This window comes from Hippoglossus hippoglossus, chromosome 6 (genome assembly GCF_009819705.1).
Source record: "Hippoglossus hippoglossus isolate fHipHip1 chromosome 6, fHipHip1.pri, whole genome shotgun sequence".
Lineage (NCBI taxonomy): Eukaryota > Metazoa > Chordata > Actinopteri > Pleuronectiformes > Pleuronectidae > Hippoglossus > Hippoglossus hippoglossus.
The window spans coordinates 6,202,198-6,222,902 of record NC_047156.1 but is presented as its reverse complement, the minus strand read 5'-3'; the positions used below and the strand labels follow the sequence as shown (position 1 = coordinate 6,222,902).

Sequence of the window (20,705 nt, the reverse complement as noted above, 5' to 3'; positions counted from 1 at the left end):
TCAGCTCGCGGCGCTATTACTATCAAAGCTCCCAGAAAATGTGGGCATAATTACGTTAGCACCGGAGCGCTGATCTGGCAACGTTATAGCAATTTGTGGGATGATTCGGGGGCAGTGACATCCTCCTTCTCCGCGGGGCTGCGTGACTGTGAACCTCTCTGATTAGAGGAGGGGCTGCTGCTCCTTCAGGTTCCATATGTCATCTAAGTATAAGGCTGTTATTTGTACGGTGCCTGCCCCCATTAGTCTGAGTGCAAGCTTTGATTACAAGGTTGCTGGTCTCTGATGGTCGGTTTCAGCTCAGCCTCAGAGGAGCAGGAGTCATGCTACTATGTTGGCAACTTCAAAATTCAACACATGCCTCCTGCACTGCTTTTGGTTATGCAATGTGTTTGACTGGGAAGTTAGTGGCTGGAACATGAATGTGTTTAATCACACTGTCATGTACGAGACAGCAGAGCCATTAGGTCATGTTCAGCAGCCCTCACAGTATTAGCAGTAACAGGCAGTGTGCAGGAGGCCCGGTGACACAGGCAGCATGAATATTAATCTCCGGTCTCTGCAGACACAGAGAAAGATAGCAGGAGCGGGGGGGAGGGGGGAATGCTGGTAGGTATTGTTAAGAGTTCTCTCCTGCAGCCACTGAAACGTCACTCATCGGTGACTCCGGGGTTTTTTATATGCTATTCAGGTCCTCGCAGGGGACGGAGCCTACATGTTGAACAACTGGCACACAAGCTGTGAGAGAAAAGGTTCGAGAGGAAGGAGTTTGGAGGAGGCGCCGCTTTCGGCTCAGTGGATTCAACAGAGAGTGAATGAAGCCTTTTCATCGCCACCAGTGCTGCAGATTTACTTTATCGCAAGTGTAAAAGTTCAGGTAAAGCTTTAGAGAATGTGATGCACAGTGTAAATATTGTTTAGTAGAACAAGTTGCATTTAATTAAGACCTTTGTCAAGTACAAAAGAATAAGTGAAGATAAATTGAAGAAGTAAAGTAGTTATCAGTTCCATGTTGGTCTTTTTTGTAGTTTTATATTACATTACAAACTATGCATGCCACCAAAACATTTCTCTTGAGAAAAAGACGAGAAGACAGAAGTTGCATCAAACGGACGTCAAATGAACATAATTCAGATTTCAAACTTTAGGTAACTATTCAGGACAAGTAAGCTAGTAGAAAACAATATGAAGTTTACTTTATGGATATGATAAAATAATGAAGATAGTTTAAGACTGTGCATTGTTAAAATTAAGATTCATCACTTGTACAAAGCCCCCAAAAAATGCAAATGTACAATTCCAGCAGAGTAAATATTCAACCTTATCCATTCCAGGTCCACATGTTCAATATGTATGAGCACCTACAGGTCAAAGTGTTCAGTGGCTCAACACACATCCAATAATTACCTTTGACAAGTCATTTAAAATCACAGTAACAACTCTGACACTGACCCATGACAGACCCAAACATGTGCTTCTTGAAGGGCCTCAAAGTAAAAGTCATCTACAGCATCTGCAGCTTTGGGCTGTCGACATGTACCCATGTATTTAACAACATAAGAACCATAACCTTTATATAAGCCACATTTAACCACATCGCTGGTTGTTCGATTAAAAGCCAGGAACCCCTTTGACCCTGCAGAACAACAGTGTTGCTCTGCTAACACGGCCATCAAACACAGAGGCAGGGGAGTCGTGCTGCGAAGCCCAGTGGAGCAAAGCCTTGATGTCTTTACAGAAAGAGCAGGAGTGTAAAGTACGCTGCCCTTTCCCCTGTTCCTTCCACCTCCGCCTCCTCCAGCCTCCCTTTCTCCCCTTCTCCCTCTCCTGCTGTTTCCACACTGAGCAACACTGCCTGAACCAGGTCTCATCTCAGCTCATAACGTTACACCTGAGAGTCAGAGGACGTCCTTACTCACTAAAAGAACAAATTCAACTATTTAATATGAATAATCTTTTGTATTTGTGATTAAAAGTAATAGAGGGCGGCCGTTATGAACTTTCACACCTGTACGGTGGCTGTTTGGAGACTGACGCCATAATCTTATCAACTGAAGAGCGAGTTGATGAACTGCAATGATGTGAAGATTTAGAGACTGGACGACTGAGGCAGAGGTAGTGAGAGTGATGAAGCTGAAACAGGATGTGAGGATGTTCTCCCCTGACACTGTGCACCTTGACGATCTGATGAATCAGGTACTGATCAGCATCATCAGCCTCTAGGTATCAGAGGAGCTAGTTCAGTTAACGTCTTTAAAAGAGAACTTAAAACATCTCTCTGTACTTCAGCCTCTAACTAGATCTTGCACTTATCCACACTCCTGCGCTTTTATAATTTGTATCGCTTTCTTTCTTTTCTGGTTTTATGCATTTTCAACAAAAATAAATTTCAAGAGCGTTTTCCAACAATTTCCCTGATTTCTCAAAGCAACATTCATGGATATTGATAAATATCATGGGACTGATATTTATGAGTGTAGATCTTGATAAAGGGCCAGAATTTAAATGTGGTTTCATAAGGGGACTGTTGGGCCTCTGCGATATGTAATCTGTGCTGTAAACAAATCCGAAACACAAAATGAAACCTGAGCTGAAATCAGATGCAAAAGACTGAGCTATACAAAGAGACACTATCACACCAGTATAATCACATGTGCACACACTTAAACAAATGTAAATTACATCCTGAATAAGGTGTTCACCATAGATTCCAGCCAGCGAACCGTAACAGGCCGATAGTTTCAGTTTTGTACTGAATTGGCAGAAGATGATTAAAAAAGGGATTCTCTTACTTTACTACACAGCTTGAGAAAGTGAGCCAATTTAAAAACCAGCAGTGTGATGGACTTCAGCTTGAATGTAAAAATCTGACCATTAACTCCTGCCCTCGTTGGACGCTTCTGAAAAGGAGGAAGCGGCGAGCAGAATTTAAAAAGCAAAGTGAATGAGCATGACAAATAAGAGCTTCTCCCGGAGTTAAGTATCTTGCCTGCTTCACAGGGATTTACGATGACAACCTTGGGCTATTAATTTCCCTTTTTTCCCCGACCAGACAGAAAAGGGCCTGTAAAGACCAACCGGTCTCCACGGACCACCTCCTTTATTACCCCGAAGCTAACTGAGGGCCCAGATGCTGCTGCCACTGAATAGAAAATAGAAAAGAGTAACATTGGACAGTCGCAGCTGTCTGTGCAGAGCGGATGAATGATGTCTCACTCAGAGACGACTTAAAACATTTCTGCATCTGTGCCGCAGGTTGTTTTTTAAAGAAAAAAAACTACATGTGGACAGATGTCACGCAGACTGAAGGCAGAACCCACAGCCGCCTGCCAGAGGTCACTGCCCCACCGCACAGTCCACCAGCATCACCAGTGACCACGGACGGGATTATAAATCAGTGTTTGACCTGAGTAGAGAAACAGTGTTTTCAGAGGAAGGAGTCGTCTGAGGCGTCGCTGCTGCTCACAGCTGACGGGGGGGCTGTGAACCACCTGGACCCAGCAGCCGCCTCTCACCCTCTGTGCTGGCTGGCTTTGGTTTTACATGGAAAGTCATGATCCGGAGTGTGTCCTTATCAAAGTTACATCCCTCAGCCTCGGGATCGCAGCAATCAATTCCACTCTGTAACTTTTCATTGTGTGATTATGCATTACAAAAAAAAACAGAGGCACCTGTGCAGCAAGGCCATGAAACCAATTCCTCACACCTCAGTTATTTGGATGTCAAGATTAAAGATTCATGTAATTGTCATTCAGATCACACACAAGACAAGTTTCCTAAATCAGTATAAACTAAAATAAATAGCATCAATAAATAGATAAATATGATGAACAGGAACATTTGACTATTTTACTTAACGTAAGGAAATTACAAATATTAAGTTGTAACCTGACGTGATGTATTTTGTGTAGTTGTTGTATTGGATTGTATTGGGTCTTAATATTTTGTCTGTTGTTTCCAAGCTAAACTAATGTTTGCCACAGTTTATTTATCATTTTCCATTTTATTCACTATTTACAGTTTCCCCTCGATACAGATTATCAATGGTTTCTTTGTTACTTGCCATTAAATCACATAAGTGAGAGACACAGACAGTATCTCGCTGCCTGTAGAGTGGAGACACACACCAGGCGATACATCCACTGTTGATCCTTACGCTCTGTGACTATCATACTCATTTACGTATTTGTGTTTTTTAACCTGAGGCTGTCTCGGCTAAAGGTTAAAGGTCAGATCTGTGTGAAGTTAACACATAAATGACGACTACGTGAATGAAAACACCTCCTGTAGCTTTCTGTTGCTGAAGTGTGTCGTCTGCAAGCACAACATAGCTTCGAGCTGGCTGAAGTAAGTGCACAATATAAAACATTTACTCAGTATACGAGCAGTCTAACAGCACAACGTGTTTTTCATTTGCTTAAAGGTCATTTATAACAAAACATACAATTTGTTCTGTGGTGTGCGCCACAACACTCCACAACCTCTCACACACACCACAAGCATGTTGACATCACAGACTGTAAATAACAGATGGACGACATGATAGCTCCACAATGAAGCCAAAGCGTCTCTTATCACCCCCTGGTGGCTGGCTGCAGTATGACATAAATCCTGCCACCTCAAAGTTAGCAGATGGGACATGGACCAAACTATAGAAATCAAAGTAGACGTCAAATAAATTTCCTCAAGGGTGTTTTCTGTAATTTTAGGTGGTTTTATTTACACTGATGTTCATTTGCACGGTAAGTTTGGTCTTAATTACGTCTGCATTTTGTTTGTCTGTTGTTTAGCAGGATTAAACAAACACTACTGGATGGAGTGTGCTCAATTTTGTGCAAATATGGATCTTGTGGGTTTAAATGTGGACTCAGAGAGGTGCAGCCTTTTTTCAGCCGCTGCTAACAAATAACAAATCTATCTTTATTTGGTAGTTTATTGTTGAAATAGTCATAATCATGTGTAATGTGCAAACAAAAATACTTTGTCATGACCAATCATAGGTGCTGTATGCTTGAAAAATAAAAGACACAACTTCCACAGCAATGACAGCAAGATGACTCTTTCAGGTTCATACATAATGAAATAGACAAATGACTGCTGGCGCTCATTATTCATGCTGACACCAAATGACCTCAATGACCACACACTGCTGCATGTGTGTGTCTGCAGCCCAAAATAATTCATGCCTCTAACCAATTACTGGTGCAAGCACCACTAGAGGTCAGGCAGGTTATGTCCCTGAGACTGGAATTGAAGGCGTGTGTGTGTATGTGTGTGAGAGGGGCTATTTCCTGTAGCCACCCACCCCAAGGTTTGGAGGTATGCTGACAGGAAGCACACCCACACCAGAGTGAGCCCGTCAGCCCTGAACCATGTGTATTTCAGTCCCAGGAGCTCGCTCCCTGGAATACCTATTGTCTTTTATCCTAGAAAAACCCCAGAGTCAACTGAGAAACACCTTCTACTGCTGACAACTATTCACCCGTTCCTTAATACATCCTCATTTCCTGAATTTCCTTCGGTCTTTCCTTTTTCTCAAAACTTTGCACGAGATGTAACTTCGGCCACTGGGGGGGGGGGGGGGGGGGGGGGGGGGGGGGGGAGTCTGTCAATCAAATCAATAGCAAAAAGTCTAGTTTGATGCAGTCGTGAAGCAAAATGTGATCATGGGAGTTGTTGTCTTCACCACTATTGCCGATGAAAATCTGCCTGTTTTATTCATGTTACACAGCAAAACAACAATGAATAGTCATTATCAATAATCAAAAATCAAAAATCAATAGTCATCTCTTTCAAGTGACTAATACAAACAGTGAAAGGAAAAACAGACACCAAGCTAACTGGCTGACTGGTAAATCCATGGATAAAGACGGTATGAATAGAATAAATATTTATATAGGAGAATAAAACTGAATTTTTCTAAGTTCGAACATTGTTGGAAACATTTTGGATAATGTCTTCGTCAGTTTTAGACATTTCAATGAAGAATTGTTACATATTATACATTTAAAGCTGAGCGACCCAAAGGAAACGACATTCCAACATCACCTGAGAGAATCCCTTTATGGAAACAAACAGTAACTCATGGGTTGAACGGGTAAAAAAAAGACATGCTGTAATTTCTCACCGGCTCAGATGTGGTCTGTGACAGAGGCAGTGGGCTCCCCGGCTCGTCTGTGACAGTCTGTCAAACACAGGAAGAAAAACAAGGCACTTAGAACCAGTCCTTAAATTAAATCATCTGCTAAAAGAGAGGAAGAAAAGCACAGGATGTTTGGAGAGAGATTTGTGAGCAGCAACTCTACCACAACACATTACGCCTGCCCGTTTCTTTGTTAGCAAGATTACAAGACAACTACTGGACGAGTTAACATGAAACTTGGTGGAAGACTGCAAAATGGATCTGGGATAAAAAAAAAAACATTAATTTCTGATGTGGATCTGGTGAGGAAGTGGATTTTTTTGATTTCCAAGGGAATAATTCATGTTTCTTGATTAAAAAGAAATGTTTAGGCAACTGATATCTATACATATGTGCAATTTGGTGCATCTTAATTAAACCTTTGGGGAGTGTTGGGCTTGGCGGAGGTATGTGCTCTACTTACTGCCATTAAAAAAACATCTTTCAAACATGATGCCACAGCGAGACATGAAAAAGACACATGACTGTACACAGGCTCCCTGCTCGTGAGGCAGGGTCAGGACTGCTCACCACAGATCTGGCATGAGGACAAATTAGTGCTGTCGGAGATGACAGTACGCAGAGATCTGACAGGGAAATTATAGCCCTCAGCACAGCACTTCCCAGGCATCCCAGTGATGCTATTTCTGACCAATACGGACATGAGTAAATGTCACAAGATCAAATAGTCCAACTGCCTGATAATCATAGTCAAAGGCGGCTATTTAAAGCACGAGAAGACGTTCAGATCACGTGTGTTTCATACGTTAGATGAGCTACAATGAGCAGAGCAGGACGTTCGTGCTCAACGTGAGTCAGTGTCTGCAGCGGCAGGTTGACGGCAACAGACGAGGCCACAATCTGTCCTATATGAGCTCACACTTAACCACAGGCCAGGGGCCACTGTCTGTTCCAGACACCAGGCAACAAGGCGGCCACTTTTATGTGGAGGAGATGACGCGAGGTCGACAAAACCAGAGCCGGCGGCCTCCGAAGCTGCCGAGCGCGTCCACAACCTTCCACTCATTGAGTTTCTGTCAGGAGGGCAAAGCTACACTGTCGGGGGCAGGTGCTCCACTTCACATCCAACCGTCTGGTTCTGCTGCTCAGACGGACGACTGGAAATAATTAGAGGGAGAAGGAGGAAAGCATAGGACGAAAGTGGGCGAGTCAAATATAAGGCTACAGGCAGAGGAAATAAATTACACAAGGAGCGACTCTGCGTTTATTTCTACCCTCTGCTGAAGCCGAACGCAACGTCAACAAGTCATTCATTTCATTTTCTGTTGACAAGAAACTTTTAATATTCTATGAGTGTTGAAAAACGTTTTTTTTTCAGTTTCTCAGAAAACAAAGAGCACAATCACTGCTTTTGTTTATGGAGCAAATACTTCGCAGACCCCCGAGGGCAAACGTCTAATGTAGAGTCTGAGAGAGCTGAGGGCAGAATTCCTGCTCAGACTGACTCAACTTATCGAATGTTAAAACTTAAAACTGTGCTTTTCTTTGTCTCACTTGATAGTAAACTTTTTTTATTAAACTATGTTCTACTATTGTACAGATATTTAGATTTGACTATTAATCAGAATTAATAAAAAATTCAATAAAATCAGAGCCACACATTTGTTATTTGTATCACAATCATATCTGCACATTGATCAATCCAAACAGCAAAACATGCAACTGGAAGACAGTAGTGGATTAGAAGGCCCCATTGAATTTAATCAAGCTGCAACAAATCACACACAGACACAGATGTCAGTTCCCATAATATGCCGGTTTATTTAAATCAAGACCCATGAATATTCCTGGAACACAACCTTACTCAAAAACAAATCCTGGATCAACCCCTACATTTAATGGCTTCTCTGTTGGCCCACATCACATCTTTCATGGAAATCCTTAGCTTTTCCACAATCCTCCTGAAGGCAGAAAGACAAACAAACAGGAAACACAACCTTCCCGAAAACACAACCTCCTCGGTGGAGGTAAAAATATCCCCTCATATCCCACATGTTCCTCGGTTCAGCTGAATACATGTAAATCTGGTTTTCGTTTCTCCCCGAGTAAAATGTGGTCTCGCGGTCGTGTCTGAGAATAATAAATCATAGCCACAAGTTTATTCTCTCCTCCCGTGATCCACCAAACTATCTGCATCTCTGCCTGCCTGCATGAATCCCTGCGTGCCCACGGGCCTGCACGGACATCTGAGGTTACTGAGAGTGAAACGTTACCCTGAGAAAGTGCTGCAGTGTGGCCGACCTGAGCCAAACGGCCCTGCAGCCTCACGAGCAGCACAAAGAGACACGACTCTATTCAGACTCTTTCCACTCAGGCCTCCTGATCACACTGACAAATTTGATCCCATGATGAACCGATATAATTTCAAGAGTAATGGCTGTAAAATGTAATATGTGTGATCAAAGAGCTACATTTTTCTTCGGAGTTTTCCCTTTTCGACAACATGATGAAAGACGGAGCTCTGTAAACGAAAATGTGGATTTACATTCGAGCAGCAGTCAGAGCTTTGTTCGAGTAGCCAGGCGTTCCATCTTAATGACACACCGTCAACACCGGGGCCCTGGACACACACGCCGCTCTGGATGAGCACCAACACAAACGCAGCGGTGATCAATCACTACGACCACGCGGCAGCTTCGAGCGCTCACACGGGCGGCGTCTGAACTTATTTCAGTTTCCTTACATAATTTATGGTGATGTCGAGAGTGCACCCAGCGAAATAGGATTACTAACTTGAGGGAATTCACTGGTGTCTCAGAACAAATGGTCTATTGGATCACACGGTCGAGCAGCTTTACCTCGAGTTTGACTTAAAGCGACCATGTGAGGGAGAGGAGGAGACAAACACAAGACGGGGTCACGGCACGTCAGAAGAACAGGAAATACTTGGAAACTCATGACCTCTGTGAGGAGGAACAGGTCAGTGAGCCTCAGGCCAGAATGACATGCAAGTCGTGAACTGAGTCCATCTGAACTCTGCTGCGTTTCTTCTGTGAGACCACAATGACTTTAATAAAGGTCGTCAGTATCTGACCTCTGTTCAACGAGGAAGTTCAGCCAAAGACCTAGAGATGGACGACATGACAGCTCTCCATAAGTGAGGCCAAATCATCTTGATCGCCTCCTGGTGGCTAGCTGCAATCATAAACCCTGCCTCCTCCATGTTAGTGGATGGGAAATGGACACGTCAAATCGCTGTCATTTTAGGACGTTTTTAGCACATGAATGTATGATGCATGATTTAGGTGGTATGATTAAAGTGCTTGTTTAGGGTTTTATATTGATTTTTCCTGCTATGATGATGCACCGGACGTGTGGGCAGCGCATGTGCATCACAGCACATCTTTCTTTTCCTCTCGTCGTCCATGTTATCAGATCAGAGCGCCCGTGTGAGCCACGCGTCTCAGGCAGGCATCAGTCATGTGGGCCGCACGGCTCTGTGAGACGGCTGCTCGCCTATTTTCTCCACGTGCAGAGCAAAATAAACCAAAGTTCACCACAGTTACAATGTTTATCTGTAGAATGTGTGTATATATATATTTTTCAAAAACTAAAACTTTTAACAAGGACAGAGTATACAGTTATACTCTTATCCGACTGAATACAGTACTCATATCCGAAACCTCACGTAGCAGCTCTGCAGACAGTGGAGACGTGTCGTCCATCTTTATATATGAGCCTATAATCTATGAGTTGAGCGCGCGCACACACACAGGGATATTTTGCCGTTGATAGCATGACTTCAGTAGCTCACCTAGTGGAGCGAATACTATGCATCAGGGCTGAGTCCTTACTGCAGCAGCCCGAGTTGAATCAGGCTCAGGTCTCTCTCTCTCTCTCATCACTTTCCCATAATAACGGCTGAAAAATACAATAAAAATGTGTTTGTCTTTTTTTGGGGTCTGTACGAGATTCAATCCTCACACGACCTCAACTCAACATGAATGTCCTGAGTCTATATTCTACATATTTCCACATATGCAACAGCTGTTGACAGGGAAGTGGTTCAGACTTGTGGCCGCGGCTGTAAAGTGGTTTCTCCATCAATGATTCCACCACAGACCTTATATCCATTTTTATGCCAAACAAATAAATAAAAATAGGCAAGAGAATAAAGAAAATGTATGTTTTTCTACATGTGTGTCTCTGTAACTTTGGTTTTAGTTTTACAATTTAAAAAAGATACCCTTCATAGCAGATTAGGGTTTTAACTGAGATCAAAAAGATTGAACAGTACATTTTTGTTTCTAATAAGTTTATTTGGGTTCATATATATTGATATATAGTATGTTAAAGGCATTTACTAAGAATTATTCAGAATAATTGACGGATGATGTGTTTTCATGTAATAGAAACTGGATTTTCCCATAATTCCCTCGGTCCTTTTAAAACGCTCAATATCACACGTATCATAAAATAGTCTTATTATTGTCTCCAGAGATTCAGATCCGATTAGACCAAGATTGTTTGAGGCCATTAATCGTAAATAACATCAAATTAGAAAATGCGAGGCAGGAATGAGCCTTAATGAGATGAACATGTTGGAACAAAAACTCCAAAAATCTTTTGGAAAAACAGTTAAATAAAAAACAGTTAATAAACAGCAGCTGCCAGTTGTTTGCTACAGTCACCGTGCAGGCGGCTGTGATTCATAAAGATTACACATAAAGGAAGATTGCATAAAGCCAAATGAAAACAAATGGGAATAGTTTCAATAAGAAAAAAGAGAAGACGCACATTTAAAAGAGGAAAAGTGTGAAAGTTAAAAATAAAGACGATTTAACGGAATTGATCTCATTGGCTGGAGCTGATGAAACAGCAGCCAAATGGCATTAGATGCAGATTAAGCAGTAAATGAGAACACGTACGCTCACAGTCATCAGAACTCGTATTTATTTAACAGGACGTTAATTGTTACCAAGTGTTTCACAATCCCACTTTCTTCCTCTGTCAATAGAAGTTATCACAGCTTGTGAAATAAACATCACGACTGAAATGTGTCTACTGGCGAACAACACGAGCGTCCTTCGCCGGGATTGAACATTTGTTTGTAGCTTATTCCTCAGGAGGCATCGGTGTGTACTTTGTGCACAATTACCATGGCAACCCTCTGGGATGGCATGGAGAACCCGTGTGTGTGTGTGTGTGTGTGTGTGTGTGTGTGTGTGTGTGTGTGTGTGTGTGTGTGTGTGTGTGTGTGTGTGTGTGAGAACGCTGAGCTCGAACTGACGCAGAGATGCAGCACACGCTCCTGTAATTCTTATCTTTTCCTCAGGCTTGTGATCATAATGAAAATCAAATAGCTCTAATTTATAATTATAGGAGCCTGCCTGTCTGTCATGGAGCCAATTTGTTCCACAGACGATTCCCAGGTTTTTTTAAACACAGCGAGAACAGAGGATCAGTCTGGATTCTTGAGAACACGACACAAGATATATGATAACAGCCTATATAAGAGGTTATATATTAACATTATGAGTTATAATGATATATTTTCCAAAGAGATATAGGATGGGACAATAAATAAATATAGTTTGATGTTGCATTATGGCAGTTTCTCTCCTCTCCACTAAACCCTGCTCCCTCTCTCTCTCCCTCAAAACATTCCCACTCATTCTTTCTATACACTTTTAGAGATACACTGATTTGGAAGTAACAGGGTTATTTCTTCGCTGTATTTTGTCATTAACATGTTGATATGAGATGTTCTCTTTACATTGATTTACATGTCGGGCTCTTTGCACAGATCTGGAGGAGGATTCTCTGTTTTGAAGATATTTTTGGTGTGAAATGGGGAGAGAGAGGGAAGACATGCAGCAAAGTGTCAGGTGGAAACAGAGGAAGTCAAGCCACTGTTTGCATGTATGTTTTTAATGTACGTTATGTATTTTAAACATTTTCATATTGATTTATTGTGCAAGCGAGATACGCCCGTTGTTTTTGTTTTGTTAACAGTTTTAGTTTTTTGCACAGCTGTGCTTTGTTCAGCATGAAACATTGTTCCGGTGATTGTTTCATTTTGATCACAGCCTTTGTTTGGAAAAGTGCTTTCGACATCTCACAAGTGGCTTTGAAGTTAAAACTGAACATTCGGCCCATTTCGTATTAAATGCTGAATATATTGTGGATCATCATTCTGCGTTAAAGTACCGGGATGTGACTTGATCTGTTTACAATTCCACTTTTCTGGGGATAAATCTAAGTAACACAATACAAGATGTTTAACTTATAAACAGTGCCCCTCCCCATTCCTGGGACACTGAGACACTAACAGGAGACGGAGTCATCACACATGGGCCGTATCAGTCACAGCCTGCACCGGCTGAGAGCTGCAGTCACAAACAAAGGACATCAGATCACAGAGTGTAGAGGAAGAAACACGTTTGAGAGAAAAGCCTCAGAACTGTCAGACGTGCGTGACCTGATGTGGCCTCTGTTTCTGTTCTCTCTAAAGGAATCTCACCTCGACTTCATCCGGTTTCAAACCTATTGTTCTATTTGTCGTTCTAATCGTCAGCCTGCAAACTGCTTCTTCTACGAGCGAGCCTCTTCACCGTCCATTCATTTAAACGTGATTTTTCTAAACGTGTGCATGCATGTGTTGGACAAGCTGCGGGGAGGGGCAGTGGGGCCCCCCTGTCACCGCCCTGCAGCAGTGTTTAGAGAGAAGGCAAAGCGAGAAGGAGGGAAGAGGTGAACGGGTCAAGCAGAGTCCGCCACTTCAGCGAATGTCAAGAGGTTTGTGGGTCAGACCGTGAGCAACAAGAAGCTGCTGTGTCCATTTCACACAAGCAGGCATCACCAGCCACCAGCTTAGTTCTCTCACATCACCCAAAGGAGGTTTTCATGTGGAAAAGTCAAAAGATAAGAAGTTTACTGTCACATTTTTAAAGTGGAACCAGTAAGGTTATTATTTCTTAAAACAAATAAACACTCATAAAATACTCCATACAAATTTACAAATTACATGCCAATGTGATTTCTGCAGTGGAAGTTATACGCTAGTCCTTCCTCCTGCAGTTATCTCCACTTGTAGCCAACAAGCTGCTCAGCTTTCAATGCATTATGCATTAAAATGATACTGTTTTACTGTGAGAGGAAGCCAACCATCGGTTCTTTAGCCTCTCTGGATGAAGGAGCAGTTTATATAGCACATTTTAACCTGCTGCCAATTCTGAGTGGATCCTTTTCATTCTCCTCAACACAACAGCAGACCGAGAGCTCGTCAGTCTCAAGCATTCAAAGTGCAATCGTCTGTGTTAAATCTGGTTTTGTCTGAGCTCTCCCGTTCATGCTTGGCTGAAAAATCTCATTTTACTCACAACAATATGGAGAAAGTGTCGGTTATTCCGAACAATACTTTGGTTCATTGCCCTCGAGCAGACTCGCATCGCCACTTCTCAAAATACATTCTGAGATCTGTGTGCAGACATATGCACTTCCTTATTCCAGCTGTCAGTCGACGTCTGAAGGCTGAAGTGAACACACACAGCAGCGGGGACGGTTTCAGGTTATTCTCCTCAAATGAACAAAGCCACTAAAAGAACTTTCACGTGTTTCCTCACAGTTTGGTCTCAGGTCTATAGGGATAAAATACAAATAAGCCAAAACAGATGTTAAACACATTTATCTACTTGACATTCACTTAAATCCTATTTTCAAAGCCTTTTCAAGCAAATCAATATCTGTGATGGAAAAACAAAAAAAATCGTTAGCAGTATCAACTAGAATTATCGCTGTGCCGTCAAATGCCTCCACCATCCAGGGACTTTTCAGTCTACTAACTTTATTTCCAGACACATGTGAGGTCACCGTGACCTTTGACCTGTGCAATCTAATCAATTAACTTGCATCCAAATCTAATTTCTCTGTTGGTGTTCTTGGATAATACGTTCACAAGGCAAAAAAGGGGGTTTATGAGGTCACAGTGATCTTGATCTTTGATCCTCCATCCTTGTGTCCAAGTGAATGTTTGTACCTGATGTAATGAAATTCCCTCCCAGAGTTCTCGAGATATCACGTTCGCAAGAATGGGACGAACAGACGGACGAATGGACAGAAAACATGAAAACATAATGTCTGTTTTAATGTCCTACAACAAAAGGCAGCTGCCGATGTGGAGGTATGAAAATAGACGATCAGACGAAACACTAACTTTCACCACATTTTGTCCATACCACTGACGCCAAGTCATCGATGTCTCCAAACTGCTTGTTTGCACGATCACGTAATTAATGGGACACGGCAAAAACTCTTCACTCTTCCTCAATGAAATTCTTCGAGCGACTTTTGTGTAAATATAAATACCACAGCAGGAAATTGGGAAGCCATTGTTTACTGTCCTGAAATAACAGGACGTGGGTAAATATAAACCGAGGTTAATCTCAGGGAAATTTATTCATTTCCTGATGGTTTTTCAGAGCAGGTCACAACCCGTCAGCTTTAATGACAAGAAGAAAATATCACACCTATCAACGCTCCACACCGAGCTCTGTTTTATGTTAAAAGGTGGAGTAAACTGTCATCTACCATTTGCAGCATCACAACGTCTCCCGTCTCTGAGGTCAGAGGCTGCACAATGTGCACGATCAGGAGTAACAGCACTGAAGGATGTGTGCTCGCAGCCCCCCCACTGGGTGCAGAGACACGTGTCACCAAGTGTCAGGCCCAAGATCTTAGACTGGAGACATTTTAGTTCACTGCCATGGACTCATTAGTCCTCGGCGAGTACACAAACTTATTTGGGAGGAAAAGACGTGATCACAGATGTCGTTGTTGTCTCAGATGGAAACAATAATGGCTAAAATCTGAACAGTGCATCGAAATCCTCAAGCTTCATCATCTGGGAACCATGAGCGTCTGTCGTAAACACTAATAATAAGCGTAAGAAGGTGCGGACACATGCTTGATTTCAACACATGTTCAGCTTCCCATGACCTGACCTGGATACAAAGCAGAGAGGGGGGGGATTGAAAAGCAAATGACCCATGAAACAGGGGCCTGTATTTTAAAATCGATGTTACCGTGTGTGGCCGGAGTAAATGATGCAGCGTGGCTCCAGATGCTCTGAAATAACTGCGTCCAAATATATTTGACGTCCATCTGGGATCTTTAAATGTATCATTAAAACATTTGGCAGCCAGCAGAGGTGTTTTGCTCAGTGTTCAGTGTGTTGGCAGGTTAATATACAGAAGTAATGACAAACGTTTTTTTAACCACAAAGTTAATCAGCTTTTTTAGCGGTTGTTGATATACAAGTATTGTTTAGTAATCTATTAACGTATTGGGATGCATGGAGCTTAGTCGCATGAATGAACATTGTGGTTTCTCCATTTCCCTAAAAGAAATAAATGTGGGCTGATTGGGCAACTTCCTTTTCATGGCCCTCATTTGATTTAAACTAATGAGTCAGACGTGAACTTTTTGAGTCAGACATGTTTTTCAGCTCCAACGTGGATTCTCTTCATCTTCCTAACAGCTCGGTGATATGATGATCTGTTTGAGTCAGTCTGATTCATCATCTTCCCAGAAATCCATCACACATGTGGGGGGGGGGGGGGGGGGGGAATTAATGCCAAGCAGCGCAAACGTAAGGAGTTCCAAACACACTTATAAACAAGTGGACCTCTCGCCGACCTCTTCCCTCGATTCTATAATTCACCGCTGATGAAGGGAATAGCCGGGTTTCAGAGCAGCGTGTCACCGGTGAAGTGGCCAGCGAGCATCCAAAGCAGATCATGTTCAAAGAGGGTGGATTTCCACGGTGCGGTCTCAATCCCGAGAAGCAGCCGGACTGTGTTGTGACCCACAACGATGCTTTTGATTAGAGCGTTGGCATGAGGCAGGAGGAGGGCTGGCCCTGCCTCGCCAATGAGCCTCCCTTGTGTGCAATTAATCACAGCCCGTTTCTAAGCTGGTAATGAATTGGTTCTTTGGATATCTCTGTTATTGCATCAACAAGCACTTCGGAGACCAGACACAACAGGACGGGACAATAGAAGACAAGAAAAAACAAAGCTGTGCCAGCAGAACAGAAATGATTGGTTTGAATGAACATTCGGGTTGTTTTAACTCTGTGCTTCTCGAAGTAAAATCCAAAGATGTTTGACGCCTTGAATATTCAAACATGGTCTGCTCTGCTGGAACTCAATATAGAGATGATGGCTCCCACTAACAACTACATGGCTAATTGATTATTACCCTGCGTGACCTGTTTGGTGCGGGTCAGGATGTAGGCTACACTTTGAATGTTAGCACAGCAGCTACTGCTTCATTTAACGTATTACTCCTCTTAGCCTCTGGCTCCGGCCTTTTCTCTGCTGTATCGTTTATAGTGTTTGCCTCAACCATGTTTTTTTTAAAGTTTCCTCCATAGGAGACGGCGTCTTCACATAGATGATTGGATCTTTTGCAACCGTTCTTGCAGCACTAAAAGATATCAGCAGTTGCTTTCTGTTGCATTATCAGGATCATTCATAAAGCAAAACTAATGCACCATGGTTGAATTGTTGGTTTAAAGGACCCATACTATAAAACCCATCTAGATGCATTAATACTGTGAAAGTATCCAAACGCTGTTCCCTCTGAGCCGTCACGACTTGTTATTGATGCAATGTCACAACTACAGTCACCTCCACAGCCAAAGCCCCCCCCGGACCCATCATCCAACTTTTATAAATGTCCTTTGGCCTCAAGAGCCCTGGTGGCTGCAGACACAGAGAAACTGCCCAGCAGGGAGTTCCGTGAAAGCACAGAAAAAGTTTTGCAATGCTTGAAAAGGAACATTTTCAATTAACTTAGCTGCTTCAACTCCATCCAAGGGGAAATTACCAACATTTATGAATATGAATTTATCAACAACACAACACCAAGCGGTCACTTCATTGTTGAGCTTGCAAGCTTGAAATAATTCTCATTGCACAGGACATTGGGAAACTTTCCCAGTTTTCTGGAATGATGCTATGTGTCATGAGTTACTGTGAAAAAGTATAGTGGGATATTTTTATTAAACAGCTGTTTCCCCACCTTCACAATTTGGTGACGCACTATGAAAGTGACTGATTTGTGAGAGGAGGTATAGAGGGAGGCGTGGCAGCATTTTGGAGTCATGGTTTGATAAAATGTTGTTGACCGTCTGTGGGAGGGAACACAGGTAGCTCTTCCATCAGGCAGCCTGTAATTTGAGGGGTCGTTATTCTTTCTCTTTTAAATGTATGTTGTGACCCTTTATTACACACAAACATGAGAGGACTTTACAAACACAGACAAGTGTGTGGGAACATGTCTGGGATTTTGGGTCCAGCAAAGTGGTAAACAAACTATAATTCAAAGTGGCTGCTGAGAGTGAAACAACTCAGTTTACCGGCCGTCCCCCGAGGACTTCTTCACTTTGGTATTTCTTTGATTCAAATGTTCTGAGACTCATTTGAGCAACCTTCAGTGATACCTAGAGCTACAGAGTTTGTTTTGTTCTGGACATTAAACGTCTCAGGCTGCAGACAAGCTGGTTCATATTGTTGATGGAGGTTGTTGAATGCAGCCTGAAAGCACCACCTGACGAGTTAATTCTCTATGAGCATTATCCATTACCTCTGTCAAGGAAATCAAACATGACAGCTAGTGCAGAAACAAAATGATCCAAACCACTGATAAGATCTCCGGCTACAAGCTGATAAGTTCGATATTGAAGACCAAAGGTGACGGGACCTTTTTGCTTTCAGGGCCCTAAACCTCTGGAATAGTTTACCTGAGCAACACTGACTGGAAACTTCACTGTTTTTAAACTATCTCTCAAAAGTTACTTTTTACCAAATGGCTTTTACTTTTACTAGTATTATTATTACCAAGTCACATATACAGACACACAAGTTTAATGTAAAACTACAAAAGTCCAGAAATAAATATCACCTTTATGAAAACTGTATAAATCATATTTCTTTTTTCTTTTGTTTAAAAGCTGTTTCAACTCGCTGATCATCTTTAATGTTGTAATTTGTGGAGTTGCATTAGTTAACATCATGTCTCCCTTTCGATTGTTGCACGAGTTTCACTAATAGACTGTGGAACTTACCGTTTCCTGGCTTCCTAACATTAGGATACAGGCCTGAGCAGTGACTCATAATGGGTTTTAGGGCTGGGGCACTGAGGGGGAATGAATCCTTTTACACATTTTATGTACACATGTCGAACAGAACGTCTCTATGATAGAATAGAAAATTCCAAAGCAATCTCCAAAAACAATAGAGTGGAGTCTGCAGTAATATATTTAAACCTGTTCGGCTAATATCTGACTCTCCTGTGCTCTGTCCCCGTTTCCAGGACCATGACATCATCACAGACAAGAGGTGCCACGTTTCATCCAGTGTGGTTCCACAGTTAAACACTGAAAGCTAATACGTTGCATGCACTAATATATCCCATGATCAAAGTCCTGGAGCCATCTCAAACACATAATGGTCAAAATGGTCTGGAGCAGGAAAATGGGACAAACCCCCCCCCCCCCCCTTCCCAAGTCCTGGACCAGCTACAATCACAGACGTTAAAGAGAGGACATATATAACAAGAGTCAAACCCTGTCACCAGTCAAATGAAAGAAATCTCTGCCATACAAATAACAAATAAAATCAGCGCGGAATAATATACGAGTACAGTAATGTCACAGAGTCCCTTCAAAAGGAAACTTTACACCACAGCTCTCCGCTCAGCTAGAACAGCCACACTCACACTGGTTATGTCTGAAATGGATGAAGGACCATATGTGCAACAAGAAAAAAAAAAAATTGTCATTAATTGCAACCAGGCCTCTCATGCATTCGGAAACACTTGTAAAAGAAGCGAAATGATATTTAAAAAATGGAAAAAGTTGGAGGAGAACGATATGAGAGGTACCATTGCTCAACATTTGCAGAAATTAAGTTAGTGGTGAAGACAAATGCGAAGCCTCTTTGTTTTAATAGTGAAAACACAATTACCCAGTGAAATATAATCTGATTGGACAGGCAGGAAAAGCTCACCACAAGCACAACACCACACATGAGTTCACATTTGGCAATAAAAACGCAAAAGACGGCCAGAGAGCTGCACACATTGTTTAAATGTGATTTTTGCAGCTATGCAACAATCATAAAAAATAAGACCAAACCGAGTTTAAGAACATTTTGGCAAATAATTGATTTCCAAGCAGCGTTTACAGGTTATTGAGCGTAACGTCATTTATAGAAAGATTTGGTTTTAAGCTGCACGAGCGTCCACCCCTGGTGTCTCAGAAACACAAATTCCCACACAGCAGTCCAGCGGCGCAGACAAAAGGCGACTGACGCAGGCGGCGGCCACACGGCGTCAGGAGAGGAAGCTCTGCCTGCTAAAGTCAACAAGTCTGACATTACAAATCCTGCACGGCACAGGAACAAAACAGCACGATGCAGTGCGAGAGCAGCGGAGCAGACAGCGGCCGCCGAGTCCTCGCCTCCACACACACACACAGGGAACGTGGCATGTGTGGCACGTACTCCGAAATGCCGCAGACTGAGATCATGTCGGTGGCATTCAACAGGTTCACCGGATCAGCTCCTTTGCTTTACAGGCAGTGATGCATGGAAAGCAAAATGCAAGCTGTTCTCTGTGGGGGGGAAACAAAGGTCGGACTGAAAAATGATTATGACACACGTATCCCTCCCTCCTCCTGCTGCTGCTTTACACACCGATTCAGGCGTGAGTTTAGTTGCGGTGAGAGGAACCTGCTGCACCTTCAGGACCCCCCCGGCTCAGAAATAGACTTGACACTCAACAACCGGCTGTCACTCACACACAGTGGGGTCAAAATATAGGCACAGAATGTTCTGCAGGCTGCGTATATATGGGAGTTAGATATTTGATCTGAATCTAATGAATGTGCAGCTTGAGTAGGCTGCATGAAACAAAGTGGCAGGACTCGCCTGCAGGCCTGAAATTAGGGCTGTAGTAAAAAGGCACAAGATGCAAGGTCAGAGTGAGACGGGTCAGCAGCACAGAACCAGCACCGTCTCAAACGGACAAAGACAGAGACACATGGCCTTGCTCTTCCTGCTGCCGACGGGCCATGTGATTAAAAAAGGGGGCAAGAGAGAAATAAATGTTGATATAGCAGCACAGCTCAGCCATTGTGAGGCGCCGGCAGAATGAGATCTGCCCAGCACGGACGGTCCGGGCACGGCCCCCCCCGGCCCACAGAATAGGAACTTTCATGAAGGGACGGAGCACAGAGAGCGAGCTCTATGGTAACGGTGCGGGACAGAGAGAGAGAGAGAGAGAGAGAGAGAGAGAGAGAGAGAAAGCTGAGGAAGTAAACACGCTCGGAGGCTGACATTGACGCTTTTGTTTACCTACGCAGAGAATCAGCCAGTGAGGAAAACCCTCTGGACACAGAGGTTGTGATTGTTGGTTGTCAGTCGAAGGCGAACTTTGATGTCGGTGACTGCACGTTGGTAAAGCAAGGCCAAGAAAATGAGAAGCAGCGGAAGGTTCC

The 20,705-nt window shown here is 42.9% G+C and overlaps 1 protein-coding gene across 3 annotated transcripts in view; it reads right to left on the bottom strand.

The window, feature by feature from the left end:
• The window catches only part of tspan9a (tetraspanin 9a), a 162,048-nt gene that overhangs the window by 139,330 nt on the left and 2,013 nt on the right, over nucleotides 1-20,705 (bottom strand). The window contains exon 2 of one of the 3 annotated variants that reach the window (XM_034588311.1): nucleotides 6,087-6,184. The exons of 1 other annotated variant lie outside the window; for it this stretch is intronic. The gene's annotated coding sequence lies outside the window, so the exon portion shown is untranslated. The remainder of the gene's footprint in view (nucleotides 1-6,086; nucleotides 6,185-20,705) is intronic. One more of the 3 variants, XM_034588310.1, reaches the window with a different exon arrangement.